Source organism: Protopterus annectens, chromosome 8.part0 (genome assembly GCF_019279795.1).
Source record: "Protopterus annectens isolate FY-2018-M chromosome 8.part0, PAN1.0, whole genome shotgun sequence".
Classification (NCBI taxonomy): Eukaryota; Metazoa; Chordata; order Ceratodontiformes; family Protopteridae; genus Protopterus; species Protopterus annectens.
In genome coordinates, this window is record NC_056741.1 from 254,920,758 (window position 1) to 254,942,358 (window position 21,601).

A 21,601-nucleotide genomic window follows, 5' to 3' on the forward strand; every position below is an offset into this window, starting at 1 on the left:
CCTCCTCTTGCCTGGATATCTGCCCTCGCTCGTGGAGCGTCTCCATGCCCCTCGCTTCTTGACAGGAGCAGGTAGCTGGTCCAAAAAACGTTGCTGTCCCTGCGAAGTCTTAGGGTGCGCTCCCATGGCTAGCCCCTCTGTAGATGCTACTGCAGCATAAGTGATTCAGTCCCATCCGTACGACTAGGGTTGAGCGTGGAAATTGAACCTGCTGTTAAATCCTCCGACTCTATCAGCTGCTCTTTGTCTGCTGTTCTTGTTAGAGACCCTCCTGGGCCTCCTGTAGGTGATGGTGTATTAATTCCTATATTCCCTCCTGTGACGACTGTCGAGCTATGAACGCTGTTGAGTGTAGGTGTAGCCAAACGCCTCTGGGAATCAATCACTTCCAGTTGGCGTTTAGGTTGATTCCTATTGATGGCAATGCTCACTGTGTTACGCTGTGTAGCACTCCTGGGCCACACAAAGATGTTCCCTGAAACAAAATCATCGTAGTCACGTTTTAATTTCTGTAACTTCTGTACACGTAGCTTCTCATTATTGTCAGATATGGTGGTATAAAGATGTTGTAAACGTGCTACGTGATAAGGTTCACAGTAGTCTCTCTCTAATTTATTACGCAAAGTCTCTACTTCAGTTTTTAACTGAGCCATTTCTGGTGCAAAAAAGGTTGTTAAGATCTCCATATATTTAAAACTAGTCTGTATGTTTAGTGACTGCCATTGGGCCAGAAGATCTGGGTAGCGTTCGCCCTGCGTGGGCATGCAGAGGATTCTCATTCCTCTGGGAACTATACCATAGGATTGACAGGCTTCCTCCTGAGGATTATTCTTTTGGAGAAACCTTGCATACTTTAAGGGAACATTTTCACTGGGAGAGTCAAGATTTCTCTGAATCAAAAAAGAGGCTTAGGGATTTCCTTCTTCTTCCTCAGCATAGGCCTTTGGCAATACCTCCTGTATTAGACATTGTTGATGATGTGTTTTTGTAATCAAACATGACTCCTGATTCCCCACCTCTGGCTCCTAGTAAGCCAGACAGATATTACAGGGTTCCTGACTCCCACAAATTTTTATTCAAAAATCCTGCAGCTGATCCTGAGACTATCTCACAATATCCCAAAGGTGTAAAGGCCTCTACAGCCAAAAATCCTACCCCCTCTGATAGAGATTCCAGAGCGCTGGATAGATGGGGAAAGAAGGTTTATACGTCCGCAACCTTGGCAATTAGGGCCCTAAACTGCCAGTTTCATATGCTTAAATATCAACAGCATGTTATGGGCTTATTGAAAGAGAAAATGATGTTGATTTCTGATTGTGCGGAAAGTAAAGAATTACAGGAATTATTGCATGCAGCAGAACAGGTTGGAAAGCATACTTTGCAATGTGGTTTTGATTCTTTGGAGGCCTCTTGCAGGGCCGCAGTTACTGGATATGTGATTAGAAGGCATGCCTGGCTTAAGGAGCAAAATCTGCCTTATCATGTTAAAGCTAAATTGTTGTATGCCCCTTTACAGCATGATACTCTGTTTGGTAATAAGGCAGAAGAGGTTTTAAAGAAAATGGAAGATAAAACTAAATCTATGCAAACTGTAGAAGATGTTTTACAAGTGCAGCCACCCAGTTTCAGTAGGCACTGGCCTACTAAAAATTGGTCCTTTCCTGTGTCCAACAGAGCCTCCCAAGGCAAATCCAGGCGCTCAAAATGCTCTAGATACCAATCACAGGGTTCATACAGGTCAAAGCAATGGGGTGCCTCCACCTCTAAATCTGGAGGAAACAAAGCACAACCCTACAGTAAGCAGTTTCTATGACTTCCCTCTACCTTCACCAAGCACTTATCTTTTGGCAGCCCCCTTGGGGGGAAAATTAGCACTTCATGCTCAAAATTGGCAGTTAATTACCCAGGACAAGTGGGTATTAAACATAGTATCCCAGGGGTACAGATTTCATTTCCATACTTTGCCAATTCCAAACGGTTGGCCAGAACTGCCACAAAATCAATGGGCAGAGGCTCAGAAGCAAGTTACGTCCCTCATGGATATGGGGGCTATTCAACCAGTACCAGAACAGGAAAAAGGACAAGGTTTTTATTCAAGACTTTTCCTGGTACCCAGAAAAGACAATGCCTGGCGTCCAATACTGGACTTATCAATTTTGAACATGTTCCTGGACATTCCAAAATTCAAAATGCTGACTTTACAGCAGCTACTGCCTATGCTGGGCAGGAACGCTTGGTTAGTGACTCTAGATTTAAAAGAGGCATACCTGCATATCCCAATAAGGGAATCGTGCAGAAGATACCTCTGCTTCAAGGCAGGTTTTTTGCATTACCAATTCTCTGCACTCCCCTTTGGCTTATCTACTGTGCCCAGGGTCTTTACAAAGTACCTGGCACCAGTAATTGCATTTTGCAGACAAACAAGCATACAAATTTATCCTTACCTGGACAACTGTTTCATTCTAGCAGAGAACAAGGACATTCTTCTTCAACATCTGACGTTTGTAAAAAGGCTTCTAACATGCCTAGCGTACACAATAAATGAAAAGAAATCCCAACTGGTACCATCACAAATAATTACATTCCTTGCTGCAAGCTTGAATACAACTGTCCAGATGGCTTACCTTACGCCAGACAAACAAAGGAAACTGACAACGTACTTCAGACAGATGGCAACAAAAACCCAGTCATCTGCAAGACAAATTCTGCAGGCTTTGGGGTTCATGGCATCCTGCATTGTACTAATTCCATATGCAAGACTGCGTATGAGGAAACTTCAATGGTACCTAAAAAGTTTATGGAGTCAACATTGTCACAGTCTGGAAACAATGATTCCTCTCATTCCCTGCCTACAACAGGAGTTTCTTTGGTGGGCAGAGACATGTCACCAAAACAAGGGACTGTCATTCACTCTACCCCCTGCCACCCAAACCGTAACTACAGACGCATCAGACTATGCTGGCGGGGCCCACCTGGTGGGGAGATGCATTCAGGGCATATATAGCCCAAACCAAATGCATCTGCATATCAACCAGAAAGAGATGCTAGCTGTTCAGAATGCTCTGACAGCCTTCAAGGACTTACTTCATCCAAGACAACTACTGATAAAGACAAGACAACACCACGGTTATGTGGTACATAAACAAGCATGGGGTATACATTCCTACCCCCTTTGCCGACTAGCCATGGAATTGTGGAACACAGCTTTGACTTACCAAGTACATCTTCAAGCTCAATTCCTGCCAGGAAAACAATATACTCTGGCAGACAACCTAAGCAGAAATCTTATGGACTCACACGAGTGGAAACTGGATCCACAAATCTTCAGCATGGTAACACAGAAATGGGGGAGCCCAGACATGGATCTATTTGCCTCTCCCCAAAATTATCAACTGGACAAATTCTGCACAAGGACTTATCACAGACGAGCATGGAAAGTGGATGCCCTATCCTTCAGTTGGAAAAACCCATCAGTCTATGCCTTTCCCCATGTTCTTCGTGTTTCACTGTTTCAGTCATTACATTTGGGTAATCCTGCTGGCAGGTTGCCCTCAGCCGGCCTGAATTCCAAAGTTTTGGGTCCTGCATCGGCTGCTGACATCAGGTCATCAGGGGTATAAAAGAAGCAGCCAACGCCATTTTCTTCAGTCTTTCTTGCCGCGTGGTGCCCGAAGCAGAAGCAGTTTGCAAGTGCTGGTCGGCCGACTCCTGAGATTTTCGTGTTCAAGTTTCAGATCCGAAGTCTTCAATAAAAGCTAAGTACCCCATTGGGGAAACTTTTTTCTTGCTCCCGACCGATGTCAGAAAAAGTCAATAACTGTATTTCTTGTGAGAAGCAAATACCTCATAAGGATTTTCATTCTTACTGTATTCCTTGCCTAGGCCCTGATCACAACGTTTCTGGTTGTCGGTTTTGTGCTAGATTTAACCAGCGCACTATTAAGCGTCAGTATTATTTTGCTTTAAACTTTTCCGGACGCCAATTTAATTACCCTGAAATGTCGTCGGATAGCCATCCGGCTACCGGAGTTTACAAAGAACGCAAAGAAAAGGATGGAGAAAAACAACTGAGGCCCAAAGCCGACGACGAAACTTCTCCTAAGCCAGTCGACTGTTCTCAGTGAGGCGCTTTCGCAGCCCCTGACATCCGCTACTTTAGAGTCGCAGGATGCTACCGACTCCCACGTGGAGTCGGCCATGCCGCTGGATACTCAAGGTATTGGAGCCTCGGACACTAATCCCTCAGATGTGTCCGGAGCCGCTGAGGAGGTACCGGCTTCTGAGGGTGTATTCAGACCTAAACATCATTACATTAAAATGACTTCAGCTTCAAAGGCAAAGACTAAAGCACCTTCTAAAGCAGGGAAACAAACTCAGACTAAAAGAGGCATACCTGCATGTTCCATTCAAACAATCATCCAGAAGATAGCTAAGATTCAAGGGTGATTCAATGCATTACCAATTCTCTGCACTGCCCTTTGGCTTATCTACTGCGCCCAGGGTTTTACAAAGTACCTGGCACCAGTAATTGCATTCTGCAGACAAAGAGGAATACAGATATATCTTTATCTGTCTCATTCAAGCAGAGAACAAGGACATTCGTCTTCAACATCTGGCGTTTGTGAATAGACTTCTAACATGCCTAGGGTACACAGTCAACAAAAAGAAATCAAAATTAGTACCCACACAAGAGATAATATTCCTGGGTGCAAGCTTGAATACAACTGCCCAGATGGCTTATCTCACGCCAGACAAACAAAGGCAACTGACTACCTATTTCAAAATGTTGGCAACAAAGGCCCAGTTATCTGCAAGAAAAATTCTGCAGGCTTTGGGCTTCATGGCATCCTGCATCCTACTAATTCCATATGCAAGACTGCATATGAGGAAACTTCAATGGTACCTAAAAAGTGTTTGGACTCAATATTGCCACAGCCTGGAAACAGTCATTACTCTCATTCCCTGCCTGCAACAGGGGTTTCGATGGTGGGCAAAGGCTTGTCACCAGAACAAGGGAAATCCATTCACATTACCTCCAGCCAGGCAGACACCAACGACTGATGCATCAGACTATGCCTGGGGAGCCCACATGGCAGGAAGATGCATTCAGGGCACATGGTCCTCAAACCAAATGCATCTACATATCAATCAAAAAGAGATGTTAGCTGTTCAAAATGCCCTGACAGCCTTCAAGGACGTACTGCATCCGGGACAACTACTGATAAAGGCAGACAACACCACGGTCATGTGGTATATAAAGAAGCTGGGGGGGGGGGGCGCACATTCTTACCCCCTTTGCAGACTAACCATGACATTGTGGGACACAGCTTTGACTTACCAAGTACATCTGCAGGCACAATTCCTGCCAGGAAAGGAAAATACTCTGGCAGACGAACTAAGCAGAATATATATATATAGATAGATAGATATAGATTTTTTTTTTTTGGCATGTGTAGACTAGACATTGCGAGTCCTGACATTTGAGCCCTTTCTCTTTTTTTTTCTTTTTGTGTGTGTGTGTGTGTGTGTGTGTGTGTGTGTGTGTGTGTGTGTGTATGTAAATGTGAATGTTCGAAGGGATGTACATGGATTGCGGTACAGTGCGGTTAGGTAAATACATCCCTTTCCTCACTGTAGTGCGATCTCGGAGTTGGAATATATAGTTAGGGGGGTGCAGGGTGGCTTGCCCCCCTGCATAAACGGGATGTTAGGTGTACTTGAAAGGGAGTTACGGCAAGGGTGACATTGCTGGTAAGTGCCGGAAAATGGCATTTTCGACATTTGCTGCTGCATTAACAGCTGATTTTTGACTTTAGGACCATTGGGTAATGTGTACTTTCGGCTAATTAGCTCACTGTTAAGTACCATTTTTGTTTTGAGTTTAGATATTTTCATAGTAAATATGTTTATGTATATATAATAAATATGGTTTACTATCACAGTGCAGAATGAAGGTTTGGTTAACATGGGAATGTCAAACGTTAGTTGGCCGATTCCTTTATTGCTAACCTTCAATTCTGCAAGTCTCCTGTTCAGCGAATGCCACTGTGCATTTGCTCATAATGGGCGATGTTACGTATTGAGATCATGGGACAACACAGATCGGGATATTTACCCTTTTCCGCAATGTAGTGCAATCTCGGAGTTGGAATGTATGTGGACGGGGGTGTGGGGGGGCAGGGGGGCTTGACCCCCTGCAAAACATTCCTGTCGGTACTGTGCAGTACAGATCTGGTGTGTACATATATACTGCTGCAAAGGGGACAACAGACTTCAGAAGTCAAATTCGACTTTGCCTTTGTTAGGTTGTCGATATTCCAACCTAATTAATATTCCACACGTCGAACATGTAAACCGCATTTTTGAACGGTTTATGTTCTGTTCGATGTTTTGATAGTAAACATAAATAAAATACATTGACGTCAAGCACTATCAAGTGGAAACCTTTAATGACTAGTCCAATCAAGAGCAGATTAGCAGAATGCCTCTTGATTGTTAACGGTGTTTAAAAAAAAAAGAAAACCTGTTATCTGATTTTTTTTATAACAGTAAGATGAATGTGCTTATCTCGTAATCTTTAACTCTATATTTGCAGTTTTAGCAAAACATCTTAATTTTCTTAGTAATAAATATTTAACATAGTTGCTGACTCAGTATTTCTTTCTTTTATTGCAGGTAGCAGTAAAGGAGGTTGTAGGTTTTCTTTTTAGAATATTTCCACTGATGATGTCAGTCTTCACTCAGTCCTTGACTGTGGGCTCAGTTCTGAGCCTCGGAACCAACTCTGCCGTCTATTTCAGCTCACTCCCTCCAAACTCTCAATCTAGGCTTTTACTCATAATGCTCCTTGTTAAATTAACTCAGATCTCATTTGTTGCTTTGTGTGGCAGATGCGTTTATACTGCTGTTGAGCTTTGGCTATATTATTGTGAGTCAGTTTATAATTTTACTTCATATTTCTCCTTATTAGCTAATTTTGTTTTCTAAATGCTCCTCTTCTTTCTGCTTTTTATACCTTGTGTGTGTGAGTGTTCTTAATGTTTATTTCTCCTCTACCCTTATTAGTTTAATGTCAAAATACCATTGCTGGTACTTCATTTTTTCCCCTTTTAACTTTAGAGGTATTGTGCAGTACCATAGTTGGTATTTTCTTCCATTTCTTTATTTCTTTCTATCTAAAAAAAAAAAACAAAACTTTTCTTCTTTCTGTGTATGACTCTGGATATGGCAGAAGAGCTGAATTACCGGTTAAACCTAAGGGTGCTTCAGGTTTCAAGAGATGTCAAAAATGCCTAATTCAGACACACATATTTTGTGTGTACTGCCTAGGGCAAGGTTCACTTGCAAGAGTTGCTCAATTTGTAATGAGTTCTCCATAAGAACTCTCACTTAACATAAGAACAAGTTAATCATGAAAGGACTCCTAAAATTAGAATTTGAAGAGGCCATTTCTGAGTGAAAAACTGAAGCCAGTTCCTCTTCATCATCTTCAGCCTCTTCCAGAAGGCATATTCTTTGGTTCACAGTTCTTCAGTACTAAGAAAGCAATAAAATATTCCTCGGTGCCGACCACTTCCTCTGCCCCGAAATAGGGACTTGACACCCATACTCTTGAATCTAAGGAGCCAACGTTGGGTTCCTTGACTCCGTTGGCACCAGACAAACCTGAACTGATATCGGTACCTAGACCTAGGTACTCTCCATCCGTTGATCTCTTTAAAGACAGATGAACTAAGTCTCCATCTGCAGCATTGGTTCAATCCATTAATTTGTCTGAGGCCGATTTCATGAATCTGGTGGATCAGCTCCTAGCAGTGAGGGGATTGTCCTTGGATGTTCTTCGTGTTTCACTGTTGTAGTCATTACATTTGGGTAATCTCCTGGCAGGTTGCCCTCAGTCGGCCTGATTAACAAAGTCTTGGGTTCTGCGTCGGTTGCTGTCCCTTCTTCCATTACGTCAGGTCGTCCGGGGGTATAAAACATGCAGCCGATGCCATTACATCAGTCTTTCTTGCCGTGCGGTGCCCGAAGCAGTTAGCAAGTGCCGGTCAGCCGACTCCTGAAATTTTCGTTTTCGAGTTTCAGAACCGAAGTCTTCAACTAAAAGCTAAGTACCCCGTTGGGGAAACTTTTTCTTGCTCATTACCAATGTCAGTAAAAGTTAATAATTGTATTACTTTTGGGAAGAAAATACCTCATAAGGATTTTCATTTGTACTGTATTCCTTGCCTAGGCCCTGACCACGACGTACCTTGCTGTCGGTTTTGTGCTTTATTTAATCAGCGCCCTATCCGTCGTCGGTACATTTTTGCTTCTAAATATTTCGGTTCTCAGTTTAATTATCCAGAAATGTCGTTGGTTAGCCATCCGACTACCGGAATACCGAAAAACCACAAAGAAAAAGACAGAGATAGGCCATTGAGGTCCAAATCTGCAAATCTGCCGACGATGCTTCTCCTAAGCCAGTCGCCAGTTCGCCGGTACTCAGTGAGGCGCTTTCGCAGCCCCTGATGCCCGCTACTTCTGATTCGCAGGCCTCTACTGAGACCCATTCGGAGTCCGGTATGCCGTGAGATGCTTCACCTATGGAACCCGTGGATGTCTCTTCCTTGGATGGGTCTGGAGCCGTTGTGCAGGCACCAGCTTCTGAGGGTGTATTCAGGCCTACAGACTTGCATATTAAACCGACTCCACCTTCAATGCTAAGGCCTAAATCTCGATCTGTGTCTAAAAAAACGACGCCCAGGCCACATGTTCAGGCCCCTATGCCTAAAAAACAAATGATCAAAATGGCTGAAGATTTAATTATTCTAATCAGGGGTAGTCAACCCCCCCCCCCTCTCTTATAAGAAGCCTAGGGCTGAACTTGATTATGACTCTTCTGAACAGGACTCTGTTTCTTCTGACTCTTCTAATGACCTGGATTTGTCCATACCTACTTATGAGGATTCTGATGCAGTGGATTCCATTCCCTCTGCTTCTCCCCCAGAGGATTTTTCTTTTGGGGAAACTTTGCATACCTTAAGGGAGCATTTCCATTGGGAAAGTCAGGAATTTTCTGAATCCAAAAAGAGGCTTAGGGATTTCCTTCTTCTTCCTCAGCATAGGCCTTTGACTGTACCTCTTGTTCTAGACATTTTTGATGTGTTTTCGGAATCCAGTATGGCCCCTGATTCCCTGACTCCAGCCCCTAGTAAACCAGACAGATACTACAGGGTTCCTGAGTCCCACAAATTTCTTTTCAAAAATCCTGTTGCGGATCCAGAAATCATTTCCCAGGGGCCCAAGGGCATTAAGGCTTCTACTGCTAAAAATCCTACCCCTTCCACTAGAGACTCCAGGCACTGGATAGATTGGGTAAAAAGGTTTATACTTCTGCAACCTTGGCAATCCGGCCTTAAACTGTCAATTCCATATGCCAACATATCAACAGCATATCATGGGACTGTTTAAACAGAAAATGGTATTCATTTCTGACTGTGTGGAAAATAAAGATTTACAGGATTTATCGCATTCAGCTGAACAAGTTAGAAAACATACTTTGCAATGTGGTTTTGATTCTTTAGAGGCCTCTTGCAGGGCTGCTGTTACTGGGTCTGTGCTTAGAAGGCATGCTTGGCTTAAGGAACAATCTCTGCCTGATCATGTTAAAGCAAAACTGTTGGATGCTCCTTTACATCAGGACCGTCTGTTTGGCAATAAGGCTGAAGAAGTTCTAAAAAAAAACTGTGAAAGATTTCTTAGAAGTGCAACCTCCAAGATTTAGTAGGCACTGGCCTACTAAGAACTGGTCCTTTCCAGCTCCTTCCAGAGCCACTCAAGCCAAACCCAGACACTCAAAAAGCACCAGATTTCAGTCCCAAGAGACTCTCAGAACTAAGGAATGGGATGCTTCCACTTCCAAATCTGGAAATACAACACTACCATATGGTAAACAGTCTCAATGACTTTCCTTTAAAATGACCAAGCACTTACCTCTCAACCGCCCCTTTGGGGGGAAAACCGGCTCTTCATGCAAAAAACTGGCAACTTATAACCAAGGACAAATGGGTTTTAAATATAGTGTCCCAGGGGTACAGATTTCATTTCCACACGTTGCCAACTCCAAACAGGTGGCCAGACCTGACCCCAAATCAGTGGGCAGAGGCTCAGAAACAAGTACTTTCCCTCCTAAACATGGGGGCTTTTCAACTAGTACCAGAAGAGGAAAAGGGACAAGGTTTCTATTCTAGACTTTTCCTGGTACCCAGAAAAGACAAATCATGGCGTCCAATTCTGGACCTGCCTACTCTAAACACCTTTCTGGACATTCCAAAATTCAAGATGCTGACTCTTCACCAGTTACTTCCTGTGTTAGGCAAGGATGCCTGGTTGGGAACTCTAGACTTAAAAGAGGCTTACCTGCATATCCCAATCAGGGAATCTTGCAGAAGATACCTTCGCTTCAAAACAGGCTACTTACATTATCAGTTCTCTGCACTGCCCTTTGGCTTGTCTACTGCGCCCAGGGTATTCACAAAGTGCCTGGCTCCAGTTAGTGCATTTTGCAGGCAAAGAAGTATTCAAATATATCCATACATGGACGATTGTCTAATTCAGGCAGAAAACCAGGCCACTCTTGTAAAACATCTGGCGTTTGTAAAAAGGGTTCTAACTTGTGTAGGTTACACCATAAATGAAATCACAACTGGTACCCCCTCAAAAAATTACATTCCTGGGTGCAAGTTTGAATACAACTGCCCAGATGGCTTTGCTTACTACAGAAAAGCAAATTCATTTGGTGACTTACTTCAAACAGATGGCCACAAAAACCCTGCTATCTGCAAGACAAATACTGCAAGCCTTGGGGTTCATGGCCTCCTGGATTCTACTAATTCCATATGCAAGACTGCATATGAGGAAACTTCAGTGGTACTTAAAAAGGTCTATGGAGTCAACATTGTCACAGCCTGGAAACTATGATTCCTGTCATACCTTGCCTGCGCCTAGAGATGTTCATCGTGTTACACTGCTGCAGTCAATACACTTGGGTTATGCTGCCGTCAGGCGGTTCCCCAGTCGGCCTGAGTTCCCAAGTCTTGGTGCGGCGTCGGTTGCTGTCGCCTCCTCCCTGACGTCAGTGCAACAGGGGTATATAAGATGCAGCCGACGCCATTTTCTTCAGTCTTTCTTGCCGTGTGGTGCCCGAAGCAAAAGCAGTTCGCAAGTGCCAGTTGGCCGACTCCTGAGATTTTCATTTCCGAATTCAGAACCGAAGTCTTCTATAAAGCTAAGTACCCCGTTGGGGAAACTTTTAAAAGTTAATAACTGTATTTCTTGTGGGAAGCAAATACCTCATAAGGATTTCCATTCCTATTGTATCCCTTGCCCAGGCCCAGACCACGACATCACTGGTTGTCAGTTTTGTGCTAGGTTTAACAAGCGCACTATTAAACGTCGGTTTGATTTTGCCCGACATTATTTTGGCAGAAAATTTAATTACACGATGCCGTCGGAACTTCCGACGACCGCTATTCATAAAAAGCGCAAAGACAAAGACAGGCATCTGAGGCCCAAAACTGATGACAAAGCCTCTTCTAGGCCAGTCGCCGGTTCTCTGGTTTTCAGCGAGGTGCCTTTGCAGCCCCTGACGACCGTTTCTGCAGAACCACAGGCAACCACCGATTCCATCGAGATGGCTGGGCCATCGGACACCCAAGTTTTACTGACTACCAATACCGACCCTGCAGAGGGATCCGGAGTACTTGAACCACCCGCAGCTTCAGAGGGTGTCTTCAGACCTAGTCAGCTTAGCATTAAACCCTCTTCTAAGTCTAAACCTCCTCTTAAAACAAAGAAATCACAGTCTCCAGGACAGGCCTCCATGCCTAAGAAACAAATGCTCAAAATGGCCGAAGACCTGATCACTCTGATCAGGGGGTCCCATCCCCCTCCTGATAAAAGGCCCAGACAGGATGTGGATTATTAATCCGCCAACCAGGTGTCCATTTCCTCAGACATAGGTTATTTTTTACCCCCTTATGAGGATTCTGATGCTGAGGAATCTATTCCATCAGCCTCTCCACCAGAGGATACTCTTTTGGGGAAACTTTACACACCATGAGGGAGCATTTCCATTGGGAAGGCCAGGATTATTCAGAATCCAAGAAAAGGCTTAGAGAATTCCTACTTTTGCCTCAGCACAGAACCCTTGCTATTCTGCCAGTGTTAGATATTGTGGATGACGTGTACACTGAATCCAGCTTAATTCCTGACTCCTTACCTCCAGCTCCAGTTAAACCAGACAGGTATTACAGAGTCCCTGACTCACACAAATTTCTGTATAAAAGCCCAATGGCAGACCCAGAAACTATTTCTCAGGGACCCAAAGGGGGGTTAAGGCCTCATCAGCAAAGAATCAGTTCCCTCTGACAGAGACTCCAGAGCATTAGATAGATGGGGAAAGAAAGTATACACATCTGCAACTTTATCAATGAGAGCTTTAAACTGCCAATTTCACATGTTAAAATATCAGCAATTTCTGATGTCTCAGTTGAAACAAAAAATGCTTTCAGATACAGATGCTCCTAATTTTAAGGAACTGCAGGATTTATTGCATGCTGCTGAACAAGTGGGGAAGCATACTTTGCAATGTGGTTTTGATTGTTTAGAGGCCTCCTGTAGAGCAGCAGTTACAGGCTCTGTCATTAGAAGACATGCATGGTTAAAAGAACATACATTACCAGATCATGTTAAAGCAAAACTACTGGATGTACCTTTCAGCATGACGTCTTATTTGGAGTTAAGGCAGAAGAGGTACTAAAGAAAATGGAGGATAAAGCAAAATCTGTGCAAACAGTGAAGGATTTCTTACAGGTACAACCTCCTCGATTTAGCAGAAACTGGCCAACAAAGAATTGGTCCTTTCTAGTTAGACAGACCTCAAAGGGGCAAATACAGACGGCCAAGAGGTAGAGGACAGCCACAAGGTCCTTACAGGCCTCGACAATGGGGTGCACCAGGCCAGAAAGAAGGGGAAGACAGACAACAACCTTACAAAAAACAGTCCAATGACTTCCCACTACAGCTGCCAAACATTTCTCTCTTGGCAGCCCCTTTGGGAGGAAAACTGGCTCTTTTCTATCACAACTGGCATATGATCACCAAAGACAAATGGGTTCTCAATATCATTTCACAGGGTTACAGGTTCAACTTTCACACTCTGCCAAGGTTAAAAGGAATGCCAAATCTGCCACCAAATCAATGGGCAGAGGCTCAAAAACAAATTACAGCACTCATGACCATGGGAGCTATTCAAAAGGTACCTCCACAGGAAAAAGGACAAGGATTTTCTTCAAGACTCTTTCTGGTACCCAGGAAAGACATAGCCTGGAGACCTATTCTGGATCTTTCATCTCTAAACGCTTACCTGGATGTTCCGAAATTCAAAATGTTGACATTGCAGCAGCTTCTTCCCATGCTGGGCAAGCAAGCTTGGCTCGCCTTGGACCTCAAGGAGGCATACCTGCATGTCCCTGTCAGACAAAACTGCAGAAGATACCTCAAATTCATAGCTGGTCCAATGCATTACCAATTCTCTGCACTGCCCTTTGGCTTATCTACTGCGCCCAGGGTCTTCACAAAGTGCCTGGCACCAGTTATTGCATTTTGCAGACAGAGGAATTCAAATTTACCCATACCTGGACGACTGCCTAATTCAAGCAGAGAGCAAGGGCATTCTACTAAAGCATCTGGCATTTGTAAAAAAGTTATTAAGTTGCCTGGGGTACACAGTAAACGAAAAGAAATCAAAACTAGTGCCCTCACAAGAGATAATATTCCTGGGTGCCAGCTTGAACACAACGGCCCAGATGGCTTATCTCACGCCAGACAAGCAAAGACAATTGGCTCAATACTTTGAATTGATGGCAACAAAGACCCGACTCCCTGCAAGAAAAATTCTGCAGGCCTTGGGCTACATGGCATCTTGCATACTACTAATTCCATATGCCAGACTGCATTTGAGGAAACTGCAATGGTACCTAAAGAGTGTATGGTCTCAACACTGTCAAAGTTTAGAAACAGTTATACCACTAATACCTTGCCTTCAGAAGGAGTTTCAATGGTGGGCCCAAGCTTGTCACCTCAACAAGGGACAGCCTTTTACTCAACCCACAGCCAGACAAACACTGACAACAGATGCATCGAATTATGCCTGGGGAGCACACATGGCAGGAAAATGCATTCAGGGCAAGTGGCCGATAGAACAAAGGCATCTTCACATCAACCAAAAAGAGATGCTAGCTGTACAAAATGCCCTTCTAGCTTTCAAGGACCTGCTGCATCCAGGACAACTGCTACTAAAGACAGACAACACCACAGTCATGTGGTACATAAACAAGCAAGGGGGCACCCATTCTTACCCCTCTGCAGACAAGCAATGACCTTGTGGAACACAGCCGTAAACTATCAAGTTCATCTACAAGCACAATTCCTGCCAGGAGAGAAAAACACACTTGCAGACGACTTCAGCAGAAATATCATGGATCCCCACGAATGGGAATTGAATCCACAAATATTCAAAATGATAACACAGAAATGGTGGAGCCCGGACATAGATCTGTTTGCATCCCCAAGGAATTGCCAGCTACAGAAATTCTGCACAAGGAGTTACCATCCACAAGCATGGAAAGTGGATGCCCTCTCATTCAGCTGGAAAAACCTAACAGTATACGCTTTTCCACTACTACCTCTTCTTCCAAAGGTACTCATAAAAGCCAGGCAAGAGGGGCCAAAAATGATCCTGATTGCACCAGACTGGCCTCGCCAGTACTGGTACCCAATCTTAAAAAACTTAGCACAAGGACCACCCTGGATTTTGCCTCAAATACCACATCTACTCTTTCAGCACAACAGTCAGATACTCCACAGTCAGCTAAGGACCTTAAACCTCGCTGCATGGAAGATTCCTTAGCCAAGCAAGCTATGCCTCTCTCAAAAGCTGTTATGGATGTCATCCTGGAGGCCAGAAGGCCTAGTACCAGGAAAGCCTATTGGGACAAATGGAAGAGATTCTGTGCCTGGAGCCAGGCTCACAGCCTTGACCCTCTTGTGCCAAACATTCCTCAGATACTACAATATTTGACTGAGATGCTGGACAAAGGCCTCTCCTTTTCATCCATCAAGATTCACGCCTCTGCCATCTCTGCTCATTACAATACGGATCCACCAGTTTTCTCTCTTCCTTTGCTACAACAGTACCTCAGAGGGGCGAAAAACATAAGACCGCCCCGCAGAGCACCTGCTCCAACTTGGGACCTCAACTTTGTTTTGGAAAAATTAACTTTACCTCCTTTTGAGCCAGCTAGCACAGCAGAATTAAAATATACCTATTTGAAGACTGCTGTGCTCCTGGCACTCACATCAGCACGGAGAGTTTCAGAATTACAGGCACTAATGGCAGTGGAACCTTTCCTCATTTTCCACCAGGACAGAGTGTCCTTAAGAACTAACCCTACTTTCATGCCTAAGGTGGTTTCAAGTGGGTCCCTAAACCAAACTGTTCACTTGCCAACCTTTTATCCAAAACCACAGAATAAAGGGGAGAGACTACTGCATTCATTGGACATTCACAGGCAGTTATGCTTCTACTTGGACAAAACCAAAGCTTTCAGAAAATCTGAGCAATTATTGGTAGCATATGCTGCAGGAGCACAGGGAAAAGCCATTTCAAAACAGACTATTTCCAAATGGATAGGACATTACATACGTTTCTGCTACACGCACCATGGAAAACCTGTGCCTACCAGCATTAGATCACACTCCACCAGGGCAACAGCCACCTCTACAGCCTACCTCAGAGGAGTACCTACCAAGGATATTTTGGAAGCAGCAACATGGAGCTCGGTGCATACCTTCACCAAGCATTACCATCTGCCTCTATACTCCAAATCCAGAGCTGGCTTCTCCTCTGCAGTGCTGCAGGGCCTTATAGCCACCCCTAATGCAATTTAGAACCAGCCACCCTACCTCAGCTTTGGGATTCTATCCAAGTGTAATGACTGCAGCAGTGTAACACGATGAACATAGTACAGTTTTGTACCTACCATAAATGTAGATGTTCGAGTGTTCACACTGCTGCAGTCCAGGTTACCCTCCCTCCTACCCCACTTTTTTGCTGATACCTACCTAGGTCTTCTACCCTTTACTACCTATGGGGAGTATTTGCTGGTACCTGAAAGTTATTGTTTGCTTTTCTTATTCATGTCTTACTAGCAATTTGAATTGCCTACCTATTTGGGGGCACCTGACATCTGGGGCAAGAAAAACTGAAGAAAATGGCGTCGGCTGCATCTTATATACCCCTGTTGCACTGATGTCATGGAGGAGGCGACAGCAACCGACGCCGGGCCAAGACTTTGGAACTCAGGCCGACTGGGAAACCGCCTGATGGCAGGATAACCCAAGTGTAATGACTGCAGCAGTGTGAACACTCGAACATCTACATTTATGGTAGGTACAAAACTGCACTTTCCTATGGTGGGCAGAGGCCTGCCACCAAAACAAGGGACTGCCATTCATACCACCTCCTGCTGCCCAAACCATAACTACAGACGCATCAGACTATGCATGGGGGGCTCATCTGGCAGGGAAGTGCATTCTGGGCAAATTCGAGCCCAAATCAAATGCACCTTCATATCAATCAAAAAGAAGTGCTAGCTGTACAGAATGCTCTGACAGCCTTCATGGACTACCTTCATCCAGGACAACTAATGGTAAAGATGGACAACACCATGGTTATGTGGTACATAAACAAGCAGGTGGGTACACATTCCTACCCCCTCTGCAGACTAGCCATGGCATTGTGGACCACGGCCTTGAGCTACCAAGTACAACTACAAGCTCAATTCCTGCCAGGAAAGCAGAATATTCTGGCAGATGAACTAAGCAGAAATCTCATGGACCCACAAGAATGGAAACTGGAATCATGGATTTTCAACATGTTGACATGCAAATGGGGGAGCCCAGACATAGATCTTTTTGCCTCACCCCAGAACTACCAGTTGGCAAATTTTGCACAAGAACTCCTCACAAAAAAGCCTGGAAAGTAGATGCTCTGTCCTTCAGCTGGAAAAACCTATCAGTCTATGCCTTTCCCCCTCTGTCTCTGCTCTCCAAAGTTCTACTAAAAGTCAAACAGGACAAACCAAAAATGATTTTGATTGCTCCAGACTGGCCACACCAACACTGGTACCCACTCCTGCGCAGTGTCACATATTTTTCCATGGCACCTGCCTCAGACACCTTCCTTACTGTCTCAGCAGGAGAACCAAATTCTGCACCCTCAGCTCCAAACATTGAATCTTGCAGCGTGGTTAATCATTTAAATTCTCCCTTAGCATCCCTCAGCAAACTGGTGTTGGATGTAATTTTTGGAGGCGAGAAGACCTAGTACTAAAAAATCTTATGCTGACAAATGGAAAAGATTCTGTGCCTGGAATCAAACTCAAGGGATGAGCACAGCAGCACCCAATTTACCTCAGATTTTGCAATACTTAACTGAGTTGCTGCACAAGGGCCTGTCTTTTTCCTCCATTAAAATCCATGCCTCAGCCATTTCAGCTCCTTTCAGCAGAGAACCCCCCCTCCTCTCTCATCCTCTGCTAAAGCAGTATCTCAGAGGGGCCAAAAACTTGAGACCACCCAGGAGAGCTCCAACCCCTGCCTAGGACCTTAACTTTTTATTGGAGAAACTCACTCTACCTCCTTTCGAACTAGCTGCTACTGCAGACTTAAAATTTCTTTACTGGAAAACAGCCTTCCTTTTAACAATCACTTCAGCTAGAAGGATATCTGAATTACAGGCCCTTATGGCAGTGGAGCCTTTCATTATCTTTCATGCAGACAGGGTGTCACTCAGGACCAATCCATCCTTCATGCCCAAGGTGGTATCCAGTGTGGCTCTTAATCAGTCCATTAATTTGCCAACTTTCTTTCCCAATCGTCAGAACAAGGGGGAGCGGATTCTGCATTCATTGGATGTACACAGACAACTTAGATTCTACTTGAACAGGACTAAACAATGAAGAAAATCATGAACAACTGCTGGTAGCATTTGCTGCAGGGGCAGAGATGAAGGCTATTTCAAAACAAACCATTTCTAAATGGATAAGCCATTGTATTAATTTCTGCTGTAAGCACCATGGAAAACCTGTCCCCCAGGGGATCAGATCTCATTCCACCAGGGCTGCATCTACTTCTACAGTTTTTCTTAGAGGTGTTCCTACCAGGGATATTCTAGAAGCTGCTACCTGGAGTTTAGTTCATACTTTCACCAAGCATTATCACTTACCAATTTTCTCTAAATCCAGAGCTGGCTTTGCCACTGCTGTTTTGCAGGGCCTTATAGCTGATCCTAATGCTGTATAAATCCATCCTCCCAACCATAGCTTTGGGAATCCACCCAAATGTAATGACTGCAACAGTGAAATACGAAGAACATAGTACAGTTGTGTACACTTACCATAAATGTAGATGTTTGAGTGTATTCACTGTTTTAAACCTGGTTACCCTTCCTCCAGCCACCTGTTTTTCTCTTACTATACCTCTACTTTCTTTTACTATGCTTAAAAGCCTTTTTGGTGTATTTGTTTTTGTTTGGAGGTATATTGTTGTGTTTTTAATTACTTATGTATTTTGCTCCCCATTTGGGGGGCACCTGACAGCTGGGGCAAGAAAAACTTACGTAGTGGTGTCGGCTGCATGTTTTATACCCCTGACGACCTGACGTCATGGAAGAAGGGACAGCAAATGACGCAGGACCCAAGACTTTGTTAATCAGGCTGAGGGCAACCTGCCAGCAGATTACCCAAATGTAATGACTGCAACAGTGAATACACTCGAACATCTACATTTATGGTAAGTGTACACAGCTGTACTTTCCTAGCCAACCTGGCTTTGGAATCTCTTACGACACTTCCAGTTCCTCCTCTAACTTTATTCGAGACATTGGAGCCCTCAATTCCGACACTCTTGGCATCAACTGCCTCGGTTCCGGTAACAACTCCATCTCCAGCACCGAGAGTCTCCTTGAGTTCCTCCCATTCCTTCGGTACCAGAGGTCTCCCAGAGTCGATATTTTCTGGTCGGATCTGAGGTACATGGAATGGGTTCCTTATCTTCATAGCCATCCATGCCCCTCATTAGTTTGGCCTCTGTAGGATTGACCCAGTTTTCTGTTTTGGGGGTCGCCTCCTTGGTGCAGGATGTGACCCCAATTCTGAAGGAGTCTATTTTGGTTCTGGGCTCCCATCCCTCTGTGGAGGGGGGGGGGGTCCTTCCAGATCATGGAGAAGGCTTTGTCCATTGGGGACTCACAGTCTTTGCCATCCCTGTCGGGACAAGTTTCTACATCTCCTCATCCTGAGCTGCCACCCTTCTCATCCTCAGGACAAAAGCCCCAGGATAGACCCACTTTGGTAGTTTCTTCTTCAGACACTTCCCCGGATCATCCCCCCGAGGAAGTACCTGCAAAAAAGAAGTGCAAGAGGAAGCAGTTAAACTCCCCAGATGAGTCTTTCACCGAAGATAACAATTTTTGATGAAGGGTAAGTTTCTCCCAGGTCACCCCCTGATGATGATTCCTTTGGGGGCATCCTTGAAATCTTGAAACAGAGGGGTGGCTGGTCTTCCATCCAACCTTACTCAGAGGAGTCTGTATACCTGGAGGCTTTTTGTGTTCAGCCCTCTACTTCTTGGATTTCTCCACCCGCTGATGATCTCAGTAAATTGATCGCTCAGTGGGTATGGAAGATGCCCAACTCCATTGAGCCGATCCCCAAGAGGCCTGATCATATCTTATCAGCCCCTAAGGATGAGCCACACTGGTCCAAAGGTATACCCTTTGACGCCATGGTGATAGTGGCAGCCACAAAGAAGGAACTTGCTGAGGAAAATCAAACTATCTTCCTAACAAGGAGTCCAGGACATTGGATAGGTTTGGAAAGTGCATTTGTGCTTCAGTGACCTTTGCTCTCAGGTCCTTGAATTATATGGCGCACTTTACAAGATTACAGAGGGATCTGCTTAAGGAGCTGTCGGATACCCTCTCAGGAGCCTTGGCTGGAGCGGTACAGGACAAAGTTTTCTCTCAGCTGGCAACCCTTAATGCAATTTCTAACTCGTCCATGAGGCTGATTGCTCATGCAGCTGAAGGGATGAATAGATCAGCGGGTTCAGGCATAGCCATTAGAAGGCTCTCCTGGATCCGCTTGTGTGACTTTGCGGAGCCATTTAAAGCGTCATTCGTCAATGCTCTTTGACGGCTCTACCCTTTTTGCTCCCAAGATTAAAAACACTTTAGCCAGATGTGAAAAAGATGGCAAGACCCTTTCTGCTATAGGCATACGTTTCTCCACTCCTCAGATGCCTTACTCTAGGAACCAGGGAAGTGGGAGACTATGGTTTAAAAAATCCAAAGGACCTTTCCAGGATTCACATGGCAAAGACTTTCCCTGGGGCAGAGGGGGAAGTAATTGAAGATGCTTCCCCAGAGGTAGAAATGGAACGAAAAACCAGGGGACCAGAGAATCTTTCTCTGGTACTTCTTATCAGTACCCCTGAATTGGGGCCCAATTGCCCTCCTCTGGAGGCAGTCGGGGGACGTCTTTCTCTGCAGCAATCTGCCTGGCAAATACTAACTTCGGAAAATGGGTGCAGGGAGTAATATCCAGAGGTTACAAAATTCCACTATCTTTACCCCCAATAACCCAGAAAAGACTCCCAGATATAGATGTTCCTCCCAGTCACAGGGAAGCAGCAGTCTTAGAAATTCAAAAACTGCTAGACAAGAGAGTCATCCAAAAAGTCCCACCAAACCAAATATGATCCGGGTTTTACTCAAGGCTCTTTTTAGTGCCCAAAAAAACAGGGGACTGGGGACCCATCTTGGATCTCAGCCAGATGTTCTTCATCTCACATTGCTGCAGTCCTTACACTTGGGTAGTCCGCTGTCCTCGGTCGGCCCGAATATCAAAGTATAAGGCTGACGTCGGTCAAGGCGCATTAGACTGACATCAGGACGTCAGGGTACAAATGCGCATGACCGACGTCATATCCTCAGTCTTTTTTGCCGCATGGTCCGATGCAGAAGCAGCGTTGCAAGTGCCGGTTGGCGTTCTGAAATTTTTCGAATTCGGAGTTTCAGGCCGAGTCAAAGTTGGCTAAGTACCCCGTTGGGGAATATTTTAGTTTTTTCTTGCCTCAGTGGTTTACCGGATGTCAGAAAAAGTGAATAACTGTATTTCTTGTGGGAAACAGATACCGCATAGAGATTATCATACTTTGTGTATTCCTTGTTTAGGGCCTGAGCATGACGTTGTGGGGTGTCGCTTTTGTGCTAGATTCAATAAGCGCACTATTAAGAGAAGGTTAGATTGTGCCAGGTTAGTCTTCGGGAAGCGGTGCAATTATAATATGCCGTCGGATGCTCCGACGCCCGCTTCTTCGAAGAAGCGCAAGGACAAAGCAGCTAAGCCTAGGCAAGAAGAGCCATCCGTACCGGGCGCCGGTTCTTTAGAGGTGTCGGTAGAGCCGGGGGTTCCACCGGAGGTTTCTCTGGAGT

At 44.8% G+C, this 21,601-nt stretch overlaps 1 protein-coding gene across 1 annotated transcript in view; it reads left to right on the forward strand.

Annotated features, from left to right (window-relative positions):
* Window positions 1-21,601, forward strand: part of CRTC2 (CREB regulated transcription coactivator 2) — a 2,800,764-nt gene that overhangs the window by 727,291 nt on the left and 2,051,872 nt on the right. The window lies entirely within an intron of this gene.